The 16,214-nt window shown below is 49.6% G+C and overlaps 1 pseudogene; it reads left to right on the forward strand.

Annotated features, from left to right (window-relative positions):
• Positions 1-4,307: 4,307 nt before the first annotated feature.
• Positions 4,308-16,214, forward strand: part of LOC112613413 — a 28,912-nt pseudogene continuing 17,005 nt past the window's right edge.

Here is a 16,214-nt window from a genome sequence, read left to right on the forward strand (position 1 = left end):
GCCTGCCAACATCTACATAAGCCCAGCAATGCCTTCTCTCTCTCTGAGATAGAATTCTAAACTTGTATGGGACTTTCTCTAGCTGTGGCCCTTGCCTTTCTCTATGCTCAGGTCATGGGATGTGCCAGGGTCTTCCCAATCTCTGGGGTGAGGTTTCCAGTCTGCCTCAGCCTCTGCCTGTGCATTGGAGTGCCTCCCCTCCCTTAACCTCATCCTGTGGCCATAGCACTATAGTCTTTCCTTAATCCAATGCTGACTGCACTTCATTATTCTTGCCTGTTTGCTCATGTGGCCTCCCTGCTACCTGGGAAAAGGCCGCACAGGCTGGGGTTGTGCCCTTGCTGGGTCTGGGTCCCACTTACATCCCTGGCCTGGAGCCTGGCACTTGGAGCGAGCCCAGAGTTCATCATTGTTGATGGTGACACTGCTGCTTTTCCTCTCTTATTGTGTTAGGATAGCTCAAGGAGCAGTTCTTCCCTTTGCATGTGTACCTGTGTGCAGCATTCTGGGAGCTGCCTGGCAATTCTGCTTTTGAATATGTAACCTAAACATACACATGCAGAAAGGCAGGCATGTGTGAAAGCAAGAGTGGCCATTATAGGGCTGATGTGAGGGTGAAATTTGGAAAAGTTGTAAATACTCAAACATTAAACTCTGAGGGTCTGTGATGTGCTCAGTACAGAGGGGGTGTGGGTTTCTGGCTCAGGAGCCTCCCATTGTTGTCACTTCTCCTCCTCTGTCTCTGGTCCTCCCACCTCCCTCACTGTAGCGATCATTGTGGTGACACCAGGCTTACCCCCAACAGTCTCCCCATCTAAAGATCTTCAATGTGGGTCTCTTCTTTCCATGTAGGGTCACGTATTCACAGGTTGTAGGGATTAGGATGTGGCCATCATTCAACTCACTACAGTCACGGTTTAAAAAAAAAAAAAAAATTGCAAAGCCCTGATCAGCATGCAAAGGGACAGGCAGAACAGGGAGGGGACACAGGATGCAGGTCTGGTGGTGTCAGGGTGAGTTTCTCCTCCTTGTGCAGGGGAGGCAGAGTGTTCAGCATTTGCTGTCACTGTGTCCTGACTGACTGGCCTCTGAGTTTTTCTTCGTGTTCAGGAAGAGAAGGTGGTGAAACTAAACAGGGCTGGGCGCTCTGCGGCTGCAGGTTTTCTTCACATCTGCTGGTGTGTGAGGTTGGCCTCAGGCTGAAGAGTCCTGTGCCTGACACAGCCTTGCCCGCAAGGTTCTTCCTCCCTGTAAAGCAGTTTCTCAGCTCAGCACAGTCAGCATTTGGGGCCAGATCATCCTCTAGGGCCGCCCCGTGAGCTGTAGAATGTTTTACACCTTCCTACCCTCTGCCCACCAGACGGCAGCCAGTAGCTGTCCCCTTCTGCACCTCCTCCCCACTCCACTCCCACCAAACTCCCGAAACTGTCTTCAAACGTGGCCAAATGTTCCCTGAAGGCAAAACTGCCCCCAGTTGAGGACGACTGCTGTGAAGAAATGGCCCACCTTTCTCGAAATTCCTGAAGGCCTGTTTCTTATTAAGTAAGCCTGGCGTTCACTGTGTGCAGGTCCTTGAGACCATTCACAGGTGGACCAGAAGGACTCACAGAACTCTGAAAAGCTCTTATATTCACAGTTAGTTTAGTACATTGAAAGGATACAGATTAAAATTACAAGGCCGGGCATGGTGGCTCATGCCTATAATCCCAGCACTTTAGGAAGCCGTGGTGGGCAGATCACGCAAGGTCAGGAGTTCGAGACCAGCCTGGCCAACATGGTGAAACCCCGTCTTTACTAAAAATACAAACACTAGCCAGGTGTGGTGGCACGCACTTGGGAGGCTGAGAAAGGAGACTCGCTTGAACCCAGGAGATTGAGGTTGCAGGGACCCAAGATCACGCCACTGCACTCTAGCCTGGGTGACAGAGCAAGACTCCGTCTCAAAAAAAAAAAAAAATTACAGTGGGCAAAGGCATATAAGCTGGAGTCCGGGAGAGACCAGGACCAGCGTTCAGCTCATTCAGCGCTCAGTGAAGTTGCGTAGACTTCTCCAGTGACCATGTGGACCAGGAAGCTCACCCAAGCCTTGGTGCTTAGGTTTTTTTCATTGAGGGATCTGTTATGTAGGCATGGAACCCATATAAATTACTTTGGCTACGCAGGCCCTCCAGAGATCCCCCTAATACACCATGGCCCAGTGCCCCTGGCAGGCAAAGACATTTTATCAGGCAGGATAGCCCAAGGGCTCAGAGATTACCCCCCAGCAGCCAGTCAAGGATCAGACCTTTCTTTTTCTTTCTTGAGACAGAGTCTCACTCTGTCGCCGAGGCTGGAGTGCAGTGACTGGATCTCTGCTCACTACAAGCGCCGCCTCCTGGGTTCATGCCATTCTCCTGCCTCAGCTTCCCGAGTCGCTGAGACTACAGGCACCCGCCACCATGCCCGGCTAATTATGTTTTTAGGAGAGATGGGGTTTCCTCATGTTAGCCAGGATGGTCTCGATCTCCTGACCTCGTGATCTGCCCACCTTGGCCTCCCAAAGTGCTGGGATTACAGGCATGAGCCACCGTGCACAGCACAGACCTTTCTTAAGAATGTGCAGGGTGTCGGCCAGGCGTGGTAGCTCACGCCTGTAATCCCAGCACTTTGGGAGGCCGAGCTGGGTGGATCACTTGAGGTCAGGAGTTTGAGACCAGCCTGGTCAACATCCTGAAACCCCACCTCTACTTAAAAAATACAAACATTAGCTGGGCATTGTGATGCGCGCCTGTAATCCCAGCTACTCAGGAAGCTGAGGCAGGAGAATCCCATGAACCTGGGAGGTGGAGGTTGAAGTGAGCTGAGATCGTGCCACCGCACTCCAGCCTGGGTGACAGAGTGAAACTCCTTCTCAAAAAAAAAAAAAAAAAAAAAGAAAAGTGCAGGGTGTGGACGACCCAGGCTTGCTAAACCAGCCCTGCACACTCCCTGTAATGTGTGTGTGATGTGGCAGTGTGACCATTTCAGCATCAGGGAATGATGGGTTTAGCATTTACCTTTTTGGGGTAAGGGTCGTCTTTTTCTTTTTCTCCTTCTCTTTCTCCTTCTCTTTCTCTTTTCCTTTCTTTTTGTTGTTTGAGACAGGGTCTCACTCTGTAACTGAGGCTGGAGTGTGGTGGCACGATCACTACTCACTGCAACCTCAACCTCTGGGGCTCAAGCAATCATCCTGCCTCAGCCTCACAAGAACCTGGGACCACACGCATGCACCACCATGCCCGGCCAATTAAAAAATATATATATGTGTATATATTTGTAGAGATAGGGTCTCCTTGTGTTGCCCAGGCAATTCTCGAACTCCTGGGCTCAAACGATGCTCCCGCCTTGGCCTCCCAAAGTGTTGGGATTACAGGCGTGAGCCACTGTGCCTGGCCCACTTTGTTCTTTTGAGTAAGTTTAATGTTGGGAGTCAGATAAATGTGTACATACTCACACCAATTCTAAGTCTTGCAAGTTGAACATTTTGTCATAGCTTATGTTATATTTTAAACCTTTTTTGGTAGGGTGTGAATGCCTCCTCCCCAAACTTGTCATCTAATAGCAATTCTAATCATTCACATTCCATTTCTTTTCTTTTCGTTTTTTTGAGACAGAGTCTCGCTCTGTCACCCAGGCTGGAGTGCTGTGGCGTAATCTCAGCTCACTGCAAGCTCCACCTCCCGGGTTCATGCTATTCTCCTTCCTCAGCCTTCTGAGTACCTGGGACTACAGGCGCCCGCCACCATGCCGGCTAATTTTTTTGTATTTTTTAGTAGAGATGGGGTTTCGCCATGTTAGCTAGGATGGTCTCGATCTCCTGACTTCGTGATCCGCCTGCCTCAGCCTCTGAAAGTGCTGGGATTACAGGCTTGAGCCACCGCGCCCCGCCTACATTCCATTTCTTTTGTGTGTGTTGGTGCCTTGTCTGTCCTCCCCTGGCACTGAGGTCGCATGCAGTTCTTTGCATGGCATTGTCTTTGTCTTCTGTTTCGGCACTGAATTTGCTGTTCACTTCTAGCTCTCTCTTTCCACTTGTTCTTGGAGGACTTGAGTGCTTGGTTTGCCTGAAGAATGTTATGTATCTGTTCGGAAGAGAGATTAGGACTTGCCACGAAGTCATGCCTAGAGGGGAGAGTATCCCTGCAGAATTCAGCGTAGGAAAGGAGGCCTCAGGCACCAGGAGTGTGTGGGAGCAGGAGAGTTCTCTGAAGAGATTGCTTGGGAAATGAGAGCATCACTGGGGTGACGTCCCAGCAGCTGCGAGTGTTGAGGCTCCTGTGAGGTGGCCCATGCTTAGGCTCTGTGTTCCTGGCCAGAGCAGGGACCAGCACCCCAACATCTGCAGGAGATGATGCTGGTGGAAGAAGTTTCCCAAGCTTTTGAAAGGAAAGGTGAAAACTGCCAAAAAAAATATGGCACAGAGAAAGCGAGATTTCCGTAATGCATGGCTTGATACTTGATATTCCAGGGAAATTTTTTTTCTGAGAATATGGAGCAAGAAAAATGCCAGCATTCAAACCGGAAGAATGACAAGTGTTCAGCGTCTGCAATGGCTGCCTTTATCTGCTCTTCTAGCCCAAATGGGAGTTGTTTCGCCTTTTTTTTTTTTTTTTTTTTTTTTGAGACAGGGTCTTGCTCTGTTGCCCAGTCTGGAGTCCAGTGGTGTGATCTCAGCTCACTGCAACCTTGACCTCTAGGCCTCATGCAATCCTCTCATCTCAGTCCCTATCCCCACCAGTAGCTGGGATCGCAGACCATGCCCAGCTAACGTTTTGTGTTTTTGTTTTGTTTTTTTTTTTGAGACAATGTCTCACTCTGTCGCCCAGGCTGGAGTGGAGTGGCGCAACCTCGGCTCACTACAACTCAGCCTTCCGAGTAGATGGGATTACAGGCATAGGCCACCATGCCCAGCTAATTTTTGTATTTTTAGTAGAGATAGGGTTTCACCATCTTGGCCAGGCTGGTCTTGAACTCCTGACCTTGTATCTGCCCACCTCAGCCTCCCAAAGTGCTGGGATTACAGATGTGAACCACTGTGCCCGGCTGGCTAACGTGTTTTTTTTTTTTTTTTTTTTGAGACAAAGTCTGGCTCTATCGCCCAGGCTAGAGTGCAGTGGCGTGATCTCGGCTCACTGCAACCTCCGCCTCCTGGGTTCACACCATTCTCCTGCCTCAGCCTCCCAAGTAGCTGGGACTACAGGCACCCGCCACCATGCCTGGCTAATTTTTTGTATTTTTAGTAGAAACGGGGTTTCACCGTGTTCGCCAGGATGGTCTCGATCTCCTGACCTTGTAATCCGCCTGCCTCGGCCTCCCAAAGTGCTGGGATTACAGGTGTGAGCCACCGCACCCGGCCTGGCTAATGTTTTTATAGAGAGGAGGTCTCATTTTGTTGTCTAGGCTGGTCTTAAGCTCTTGGACTCAAGCAGTCTGCCTGCTTCAGCCTTCCAAAGTGTTGGGATTCCTGGCATGAGCCACCACGCTGGCCTTTGGGGTCAGAGTTCAAGGTTCTTCATGAACTAGAAAGCATTGTACAAACGAAAGGCACCATCAGGTCGAGCGAGCGTAGTCATATGAGCAAAGGCAGAGATACCGGATGCGTTTCTGGAATGTTCAGTGGTCTCGAGTAACCTGTTGGAGCCTGCAGAGGGTGTGCTTCAGTGCCGATGTGGTGATGGGAGTCAGAGATGTGGAAGGGTTTGGTGCCACTCAGGAGGGTTTTTGCCAAACTCTCAGGAGGACAGTGATGTGACTGCTGCAAGGGGGTTAGACAAGCAGAAGATAGGAAGGGTTTGGTGACTGAGTTCAGGAGAGAGGGTGACAGGCGTGCCCTGGCAGTAGGCAGCATCCTGGCACTTCCAGCTGAGACCAAGGGAGGGCATCCCTGGACAACACCCCCTCCCAGAGCCGAGGGAAGTTCCCTGCGCCGCCCTGCTGGGGAGTGTCACATCCTCCTTGTCCCCACGCCCCCATTGTCATCATTTCTGAAAACAGCTTATGATACATTGTGATATGCTAAATGCACAATTACTTAGACACCTGGCCTCCATCTCCCTTCCTTAGTCATGCAATGATAGGAAAAATGCCCCTCCTTGCCCTTGACTGTTGAGGGGGCTGCTGCGTGTCTGGGCTCACAGCTGAGACACCCAGCATGTGACTGGGCACGTCCCCTGAGCCTGAGGTAGCCCAGGTCTGTACCCAGGCGTGAGGCCCATTCCTGCACCTGGGAAGCCCCGCTTGTCGCTGGCCAGCCCGTTGTTCTCTAGGGTGGGTGTGGGCTCTGGAGGTGTGCGGGAGCCGAGGGGCTGAATCTCTGCTTGTTTTCCACTCCAGACTGGTCTCTTGAGGACCTCTGCCCTCTACACAGCAGCCTCTTCAGGTGCAGGGAGGAAATGGAAGCACGTTCTAAGCTGGTTCCGCCCCAGGTGAGTGGGGGTCTTTGCTCTCAGTGCCTTGGTCTCCACAGATGTAAAACGGGTCCAGGAATAGCACCCGCCCCTGCAGGCTGTCACACAGGAGTGCTCCAGTGCTGGCCAGTGCTTCCCAGTGAAAGGCTCCAGTTCCCTGCAGTAAAGTGCGGCACCCGTCACCAGCATGGATGAGCCTAGAGCTCCCTGGACTAGACCCAGCACAAGTCTCCCATGCCTGTTCCCCAGGCCAGGTCTGTGCTTCCGACATTTTGCTTGTGGTTGCTCCTCAGGCCCTTGAGGATGGATGAGGCTGAGCCCTACACCCCGACAGCCACACTGGGCCCTCAACCCTCATGGACACCCCTGGCTGGGGGAGTGTCCCCTTAAAGCACTGTAGTTACCTACCTACAGGGTCCCCTGTAAATGGTGAGGGCCCTCTCTTCCTGGCTTGCAGACAGCCATTGTCCCACTGTGTCCTTATGTAGTGAGGAGAGAGAAAGAGAGCACGCATGTGCTCCGGTGTCTTTTCCTCTTCTTATTTTATTTTTTGATGTAGTATCTCCTACTGCCCAGGCTGGAGGGCAGCAGTGCAATGTTGGCTCACAGCAGCCTTGAACTCCTGGGCTCAAGCGATCCTCCCACCTCAGCCTCTCCAATAGCTGGGACTACAGGCATGCATTAGCATGCTTGGCGAATTTATTATATATTTAGTGAGGACAGGGTTTTGCCATGTTGCTCAGGCTGGTCTCAAACTCCTGGACTCAAGAGATGCTTCAGCCTCAGCCTCCCAAAGTGCTGGGATCACAGGCATGAGCCACCATGCCCAGCCTCTTCCTCTTCTTATAAGGACTCCAGTCCTATTGGATTAGGGTCCCACCCTTATGACCTCACTTAATCTTAATCACCTTCTTTTGGTGTTTGTTTGTTTGTTTGTTTGTTTTTTGAGACGGAGTCTTGTTCTGTTGCACAGGCTGCAGTGCAATGGTGCAGTCTCGGCTCACTGCAACTCCACCTTCTGGGTTCAAGCCATTCTCCTGCCTCAGCCTCCCAAGTAGCTGGGATTACAGGTGCCCACCACCACACCCAGCTAATTTTTTGTAGAGATGGGGTTTCACCATGTTGGCCAGGCTGGTTTCGAACTCCTGACCTCAAGTGATCCACCCACCTCAGCCTCCCAAAGTGTTGAGATTACAGGTGTGAACCACCATGCCCGGCCCCCAATCACCTTCTTAAACAGTTTTTAAACATTTAACCTTAATCACCTTCTTTGTTTGTTTGTTTATTTATTTGTTTTGAGATGGAGTCTCGCTCTGTCACCCAGGCTGGAGTAAAATGGCACGATCTCAGCTCACTACAACCTTCGCCTCCCAGGTTCAAGCAATTCTTCTGCCGCAGCCTCCTGAGTAGCTGGGATTACAGGCACGTGCCACCATGCCCGGCTAATTTTTGTATTTTTAGTAGAAACTGGGTTTCATCAGGTTGGCCAGGCTGGTCTCGAACTCCTGACCTCGTGATCTGCCCACCTCGGCCTCCCAAAGTGCTGGGATTATAGGAGTGAGCCACCATGCCTGGCCAATCACCTTCTTAAACAGTCACTTTGGGAGTTAGGGTTCAGCATGTGAATTTGGGGAACAGTTCATTCTATAGCATTAGCCTGTTGAAAACATACCACAGCCCTGATTTGTCCTACAGGCTGTAGTTTTCCCACCCCTGATTTAGAGCGTCTTTCTTACCTCATTTCGAACCTGTGATTTTGTAGAGAGGCAGTGGGTGAGGATCTCCTAGTGGAGTTCCTGTCATTTCCAGTCCAGAAGTCAGGACCACTGCTGTGACTGGCAAGAGGTGAGATGCCCAGAAAAGGAACGGTACAGACCACATACATGGAGCTGTCCCAGACCATTTGGGTTGCTATAATAAGATACCTTAGAATGAGTAATTTACAAACAACAGAATTTACTGCTCACAGTTCTGGAAGCTGGTAAGTCCAAGATCAGTGTGTCAACAGAGTTGGTCTGGTTGGGGCCTGCTGTCTCATAGATGGCACCTTTTATGTGTCCTCATATGGTAGAAGGTGAACACAGGTGCCCCTCAAACCTCTTTTATGAGGACATTAATTGCCTTGTAAAGACCCCACCTCTTAACACTATCTTACTGGGTATTAGGTTCCAGTGTATGAATTTTAGTGGGGGACATCAACATTTAGGCCTTAGGAGGTACCTCCATGAGGGCATGAGGACCTGGGGTCTCTGAGCAGTAACAAATGCCCTGTTTCAGGCATCTGTGTGCTTCGAGGACGTGGCTATGGCATTCACACAGGAGGAGTGGGAACAGCTGGACCTGGCCCAGAGGACACTGTACCGAGAGGTGACACTGGAGACCTGGGAGCATATTGTCTCCCTGGGTAAGGGGCTGTGCCCATGGAAGGAGGTTCTACCCCCAGGACTCAAAGCTGTACCAAGTTCTGAAGTGTGTTCCAGAATGGGCTGGAAGATACTGGAAGCAGGTCCCTTTCAGGTGCAGGTCCCAGGGGTTGCCCCTCACTGTAGTTCTGGAACAGGACTTGTAGTCCCAGCAGTGGGGAGTTTCCTCGGGATGGCACTAGGGGCTGAAGTTTGGACCCAGGACATGGTTCTTGGTTTCCAAGCAGAGGAGCAAGTCCTTTTTCCCTCTTTGACCAGGGCTTTTCCTTTCCAAATCTGATGTGATCTCTCAGCTGGAGCAAGAAGAGGACCTGTGCAGGGCAGAGCAGGTGGCCCCCCGAGGTAAGAGCAGACCTTGTGGTGAGCAACTCACAGTTAACAAACTTGGACAGAGAGCTCTCCGCAGGGCTCCAGGGGCCAAAGAGGGAGGCTTGTTTAGAGGAAGCTTCCTTGGGTGCTCTCTGCAGCAGTTCCCCCATTCAAAGGAGTTCACCCATTCGAAGTGTGCAGTTCATGGCTTCCAGTGTCTTCCCTGAGTTTGGAACCCTCACAATAATCAGTTCCAGAACAGTTCATCATCCCAACCATTTAGGCCTCTTTACTTGATTTGTTTTGTTTTTAATTAATGTATTTTATTATTATTTTTTGAGATAGGGTTTCACTCTGTTGCCCAGGCTGACGTGCAGTGGCACTATCTTGGCTCACTGTAGCCCCCACTTCCCTGGCTCAAGCAATTCTCATGTATCAGCCTCCCTAGTAGCTTGGACTACAGGTGCACACCGCCACACCTGGCTAATATTTTTGTTTTTGTTTTTTAAGACAGAGTTTCGCTTTTGTTGCCCAGGCTGGAGTGCAATGGCACAATCTTGGCTCACTACAACCTCCACCTCCCAGGTTCAAGTGATTCTCCTGCCTCAGCCTCCCAAGTAGCTGGGATTAGAGGCATGCACCACCACGCCTGGCTAATTTTGCTTTTTGTTGTTGTTGTTGTTGTTTTTCCTTGTTTTTTTTTTAGACAGAGTCTCGCTCTGTCACCCAGGCTGGAGTGCAGTGGCGCAATCTCGGCTTATTGCAAGCTCCGCCTCCCGGGTTCATGGCATTTTCCTGCCTCAACCTCCCGAGTACCTGGGACTATAGGCGCCCGCCACCACGCCCGGCTAATTTTTTGTACTTTTAGTAGAGACAGGGTTTCACCATGTTAGCCAGGATGATCTCGATCTCCTGACCTCGTGATCTGCCCGCCTCGACCTCCCAAAGTGCTGGGATTACAGGTGTGAGCCACCGTGCCCAGCCCTAATTTTGTATTTTTATTAGAGACGGGGTTTCTCCATGTAGGTCAGGCTGGTCTTGATCTCCCAACCTTGGGTGATCTACCCACCTCAGCCTCCCAAAGTGCTGGGATTACAGGCGTGAGCCACTGTGCCCGGCCATTAATTTTTATATTTTTAATGGAGGTAGGGTTTCACCATGTTGCCCAGGCTAATAGACTTTATTTTTTAGAGCAGTTTTAGGTTTGTAGGTAAGTTGAGGAGAAAGTACAGAGTTCCCATGTCTGCTGTCCTACACACACACATGCAGTTTCTCCTGCTGTTAACAGCTTGCATTTGTATTGTACGTCTGTTACAATCGACAAACCTATCTTGAGGCATGTTTTTTTTTTTCTTTTTTTTCAGACAGAGTCTCACTCTGTCACCAGGCTAGAGTACAGTGGTGTGATCTCAGCTCAATGCAACTTCTGCCCCCCGGGTTCAAGCGATTTTCCTGCCTCAGCCTCCCGAGTAGCTGGGACTACAGGCACGTACTACCACGCCCAGCTAATTTTCATATTCTATAGAACCCGGCCGGGCACAGTGGCTCAAGCCTGTAATCCCAGCACTTTGGGAGGCCGAAACAGGTGGATCATGAGGTCAGGAGATCGAGACCATCCTGGCTAACATGGTGAAACCCCGTCTCTACTAAAAAATACAAAAACAAACTAGCCGGGCGAGGTGGCGGGCGCCTGTAGTCCCAGCTACTCGGGAGGCTGAGGCAGGAGAATGGTGTAAGCCCGGGAGGCGGAGCTTGCAGTGAGCTGAGATCCGGCCACTGCACTCCAGCCTGGGCAACAGAGTGAGACTCCGTCTCAAAAAAAAAAAAAAAAAACACAGCCGCACAAACGCCTGGATACATGCAATTCCATCTCACTTTCCCATTCAACAGCAAACACCAGATTCCAAACAATGTTGGGGCCAAACAGTATTGCAAGAATATCAAGTGTTTCCTCCTTAGATTATCCAGGTCAAATTTATTCCAGTTGTTAAGGATGCAACCAAGCAGGGAGTCAGATGGAATAGATGGAGTGCTTCCTATTATTGTCTGTAAGAGAGAAAATCCTAAGGAGGGTGTAGTACTATTCCTCAGAACCTCAGCCTAGGGTGTCCCCTTTGGAGAGGTTGAGGTCTGGAGTTGGATCCCCCAGGGGATCTCTCTTTGGGGTCCAATCTTAGAGTGTCAGACATCTCTGTCTTTAGGTGGGCACCAGTGCTGCTTTATATGTTTTCCCTCCAGTGGCGATGGTCTACTGTGAGCTTTCCTTTGGTTTCTGGGTGTAATTCCAGACTTTTAGTATCCCACCAATTTCAATGTGATGTATCTTCCTGCATTGCTCACAGGACTAAGGAGGTTCCCAAACATTGCAGAGTTAATAGTACCAAGGTTGCTGGAGTATTCTCCATGAAGGAAAGATCCAGGGGTATGTAAAAGACTGGGATTGAGAGTTTCTTGTTTTGTTTTTTTGAGATGGAGTTTTGCTCTTGTTGCCCAGGCTGGCTGGAGTGCAGTGGCATGATCTTGAGTCACTGCAACCTCAGCGTCCCGGGTTCAAGCAATTCTCCTGCCTCAGCCTCCTGAGTAGCTGGGATTACAGGAGTGTGCCAGCACGCCCAGCTAATTTTTTTTTGTATTTTCAGTAGAGACGGGGTTTCACCATGTTGGCCAGGCTGGTCTCGAACTCCTGACCTCAGGTGATCCACCCGCCTTGGCCTCCCAAATTGCAGGGATTACAGGGGTGAGCCACTGCACCTGGCCAGGGTTGAGAATTTCTATGGGGTTCAGGGCAAGCAAATTGATGCTGAAGCAATGACCATGAAGCTATGGGATCCCCTCAGTGGAAGTCTGAGATGTAGAATGTCTACTGAAGCTTGTGGACCCCAAAGGTCTTCAGGCAGTCAAATAAATCGAGTAAGAGAAGGTAAGTCAAATGCATGAGATACATTATCTTTTGCCCTTTCAGGCTAACTCTAAGGAGAATTTTACATAAGAAAAGAGGGTTTAAGTCACTGGAAACATGCGTGAGTTCACCCTGGACGAGCTGCCACTGCCACTTGCATCACAGATGGGGATCAGGGACTATAACCGGAAAAGATAGAAAAGAGTCTTTTCCCCTTCTGGGCATGGCAGCCATCCCCATATACGCCTTGGCCTTCAGGCAACACTGGAGGGTGACCCTGGCCAGCCTCCCTCAGTTACCAAGGAACTACTAGGAAAAGGCAGCTGAAAGACTGAAAAAGAGAAAAAGGAAAAGGACTAAGGTCCTTCACCCGAACTGGGTGGTGGCGGTCAGGCTCTTCAACACGGAAATCTTTCCGTTTCACCAGAGAGTGGCGCTGGCCAGAAACTTACAGTTGCTTTCATGCTTAGGTGCTGTCCACCAAAGGTCCATAAGTTGGAAAGAGAAAAAGAGAGAGAAAAGGGTTCCCCTATATGGAAAAGGGAAAAGAAAAAGAGAAGAAAAAGAAACCCCAAACTTTGAGCTTCCCTCTGGCTGGCTCACCAAAATATGTTACCAGTGGAGGGTGTCTAGGTTCTTGGCATTTTGTTCTTTTACTTTTTTTTTTTTTTTTTGAGACGGAGTCTCACTCTGTTGCCCAAGCTGAAGTTCAATGGCACGATCTCAGCTCACTGCAAGCTCCGCCTCCCGGGTTCACGCCATTCTCCTGCCTCAGCCTCCCGTGTAGCTGGGACTACAGGCACCCGCCACCTCGCCCAGCTAGTTTTTTGTATTTTTTAGTAGAGACGGGGTTTCACCGTGTTAGCCAGGATGGTCTCGATCTCCTGACCTCATGATCCGCCCGCCTCGGCCTCCCAAAGTGCTGGGATTACAGGCATGAGTCACCACACCCAGCTGGTTCTTGGCATTTTTAACAAAGAATTGGACAAAACACACAAAGCAACAAAAGAAGCAACAAAAGCATAGATGTATTGAAACAAAAATACACCTGCAGGCTCAAGCAAGGCTCAAAAGCAATAGCCACAGAATTTTCTGGGGTTTAAATGCTCTCTGGATACTTCCCATTGGTTACTTGGTTTATATCGTATGAAGTAGTGGCCCATGACCAGTCTGATTGGTTGTGGAAGGTGGCCAAGCAGAGGCTGAAGTAAAGTTACAAAGTTACGCTCTGTGCAGACATCTGATGGGTTGCAGGAGGGAACCAATCAGAGGTCCTTTCCATTTTTCATCTGCAACACAGAAAGTTGGGGGGAGTTGCAAAGGGAGTAGCCTCCGACCCTTTGTTACGTGGGCGTGGAAATTTAGGGTTTTACTTTTGATTCAATTCATGAAGTCAGCATGAATCAGCCTTAGGCTCCCTGCCCCCAGACCCTATTCTCCTGCCTCACTGGCAACCACGGATCTTTATGCTGTCTCCATAGTTTTCCTTTTCCAGAATGTCATAGTTGGGGTCATTCACTATATAGCCTTTTCTGACTGACTGCTTTCACTAAGCAACGTGCATCATGTGTATCTTCACAGCACCCTCTCACGTTTCCCCCAGGCTGGAGATGTTGAGTTTATCTGAATTTGTCTCATGTCTTCCTGCTCCTCCTTCCTTGTAACTCTCTCGCCTGCAGCCTCTGTTATTTCTTCCTCTGAAGGCCCACACTTACTTATCTCCCCTCCTCCCTGGGCCGTGCGCTGCACACCATACCTCAATCATGCCATTCTGGATTCTGTTTACTGTCAGTCTTTCTGTATGGCATATAGACATGCCTCTTGACTGGCCTGTGAAGACACAGCCTCTTTCCTCATTTCATGCTCCTAACGGAGAAGCCACTGCAAGATATTTAATGTCCTTCACCTGATTTTCCATGGCCAGGCAAAACCCGGACACAACCCAGCCACCCATGACTTCTTGCCTGCTTCTCATCCTCAGATACCCTTCATTGCGCTATCGTTTCTTTTCAAAACATCCTCCCATGAGGGGTTCCACAGTGACTTCCCAGAGGAACCACAGAGCTGGGATGAGGACAATGCAAGAATGAGAGTGCTAGGCCGGGCGCGGTGGCTCACGCCTGTAATCCCAGCACTTTGGGAGGCCGAGACGGGCGGATCACGAGGTCAGGAGATCGAGACCATCCTGGCGAACACGGTGAAACCCTGTCTCTATTAAGAAATACAAAAAACTAGCCGGGCGAGGTGGCGGCGCCTGTAGTCCCAGCTACTCGGGAGGCTGAGGCCGGAGAATGGCGTGAACCCGGGAGGCGGAGCTTGCAGTGAGCTGAGATCCGGCCACTGCACTCCAGCCTGGGCGACAGAGCAAGACTCCGCCTCAAAAAAAAAAAAAAAAAAAAGAATGAGAGTGCTGGGTGTGAGGGCACCAGGTGTGAGGGTGCTGGGTGCATGTAAGGGTCTTGCCCAGGAGGGAAGAGAGGTTTTGATTGAGAGGAGGGAAAAATCCTCTCAGAAGTCAAGGGATGGCCACAGAGTATAGTTAATGTGTTGCCAAAGGATCCTTGTGTCCTCATGTGCTCAGAGAGTGATGCATGGGAACTTGACGTAGGCCTCAGTAGTGTTGACTGTGGTGCCATGCAACCCTAATGAACAGAGTGACAAGCAGAGGAGGGATCTTTAGGACCTGGACAAGGATCCTAAGCTGGGAGCCTCTGCCACTCATTTTTGGAGGCTCCGTATCTTCAACAGTGAGGAATCCCCACCACCACAATAACAAGGATGGCAAGATCAACCATGTTTTGTAATGTCGGTGCCAGACACTGTGTGAGGCTCACATAGTGATTCATTGATGCCTCAAAATAAATCTTGTAGGATAAACATTCTTTCTTCTGGCTACAGCAAGGAAAGTGAACCTCTAAGAGGCTAAGGACCTGTCTGAAGTGGCAAACAGTGAAGCCCAGGTGCAGCCAGTCATGCTGCCCAGGCTGCGTCGGAGACCATGCAGTCTTTTCTGGAGAGTCTATTGGGTCAATTCTGGAATGCTTAAATAACTTTTTCTGTTTGCAGCGTGAAGAAATGGTAGAATTGGTGCATTAAGAATATGAAGTCAGTATTGATGTTTGAGATGCAATTATGAGATCCAAAAGTGGAGCAGAAACATATTCTAGGACTAAGCACCAGTTAGGAGTCTGTGTTTGTTTCCTGTGGCTGCTGTAAAAAATTACCACCAACCTGTTGGCTTAAAACAATGCAAATTTATTCTCTAAAAGTTACAGAGGCTACAAGTCCAAAATCAATGTCACTGGATCGAAATCAAGGTGTTGATACGGCTGTGCTCCCTCTGGATGCTCCAAATGGAAAACGCATTTCTGTCTTTTCCTTCTCCTGTTGGTTTCAGCATTCTTTCCAGTCTTCAGATACCTTCTGCTGTGTCTTCTCATCACCTTCTCCTCTGTGTTTCAAATCTCCCTCTGTCTTTCTCTTATGGGAACACTTGTGATTACATTTGGAGCCCCTCTGGATAATCCAGAAAAAAATCCCCATTTTAAAATTTTTAGCACGGTGTGGTGGCAGGCACCTGTAATCCCAGCTACTCGAGGCTGAGGCAGGAGGATCACTTGAACCTGGGAGGTGGAGATTGCAGTTAGCCAAGATTGTGCCACTTTGCTCCAGCCTGGGCAACAGAGCCAGGCTCTGTCTCAAAAATAAATAAAATTAAATTAAATAAAAATATTAATCACAGAAGGGTACGTTGGCTTGGCTGTATTCCCAGAACTTTGGGAGGCCAATGGGGGAGGATCACAGGAGCCCAGGAGTTTGAGGCTGCAGTGAGCCATGACTGTGCTGCTATCTGGTCTGTTCAACACAGCAAGATCCTGACTCTAGAAAACTAAATAAGTAAATAATAATAATAAAATTCTAATCACATCTGAACAGTTCTTTTTCCCAAAAGTTCACATTCACAGGGTCTAGGGGCTTAGAACATACATATTTTTTGCAATGGTTAATGGCTTTATATCCTGCAGACCCAGTTCATTCTGTGGATTTCTCTTTTTATTTTCACCTCCCTGCTTATTCTCTTCTTTTCTTTTCTTCTTTTTTTTTTTTTTTTTTTTTTGAGACAGGGTCTCACTCTCTCACCCAGACTGGAATGCAGTG

This window comes from Theropithecus gelada, chromosome 19 (genome assembly GCF_003255815.1).
Source record: "Theropithecus gelada isolate Dixy chromosome 19, Tgel_1.0, whole genome shotgun sequence".
NCBI lineage: Eukaryota > Metazoa > Chordata > Mammalia > Primates > Cercopithecidae > Theropithecus > Theropithecus gelada.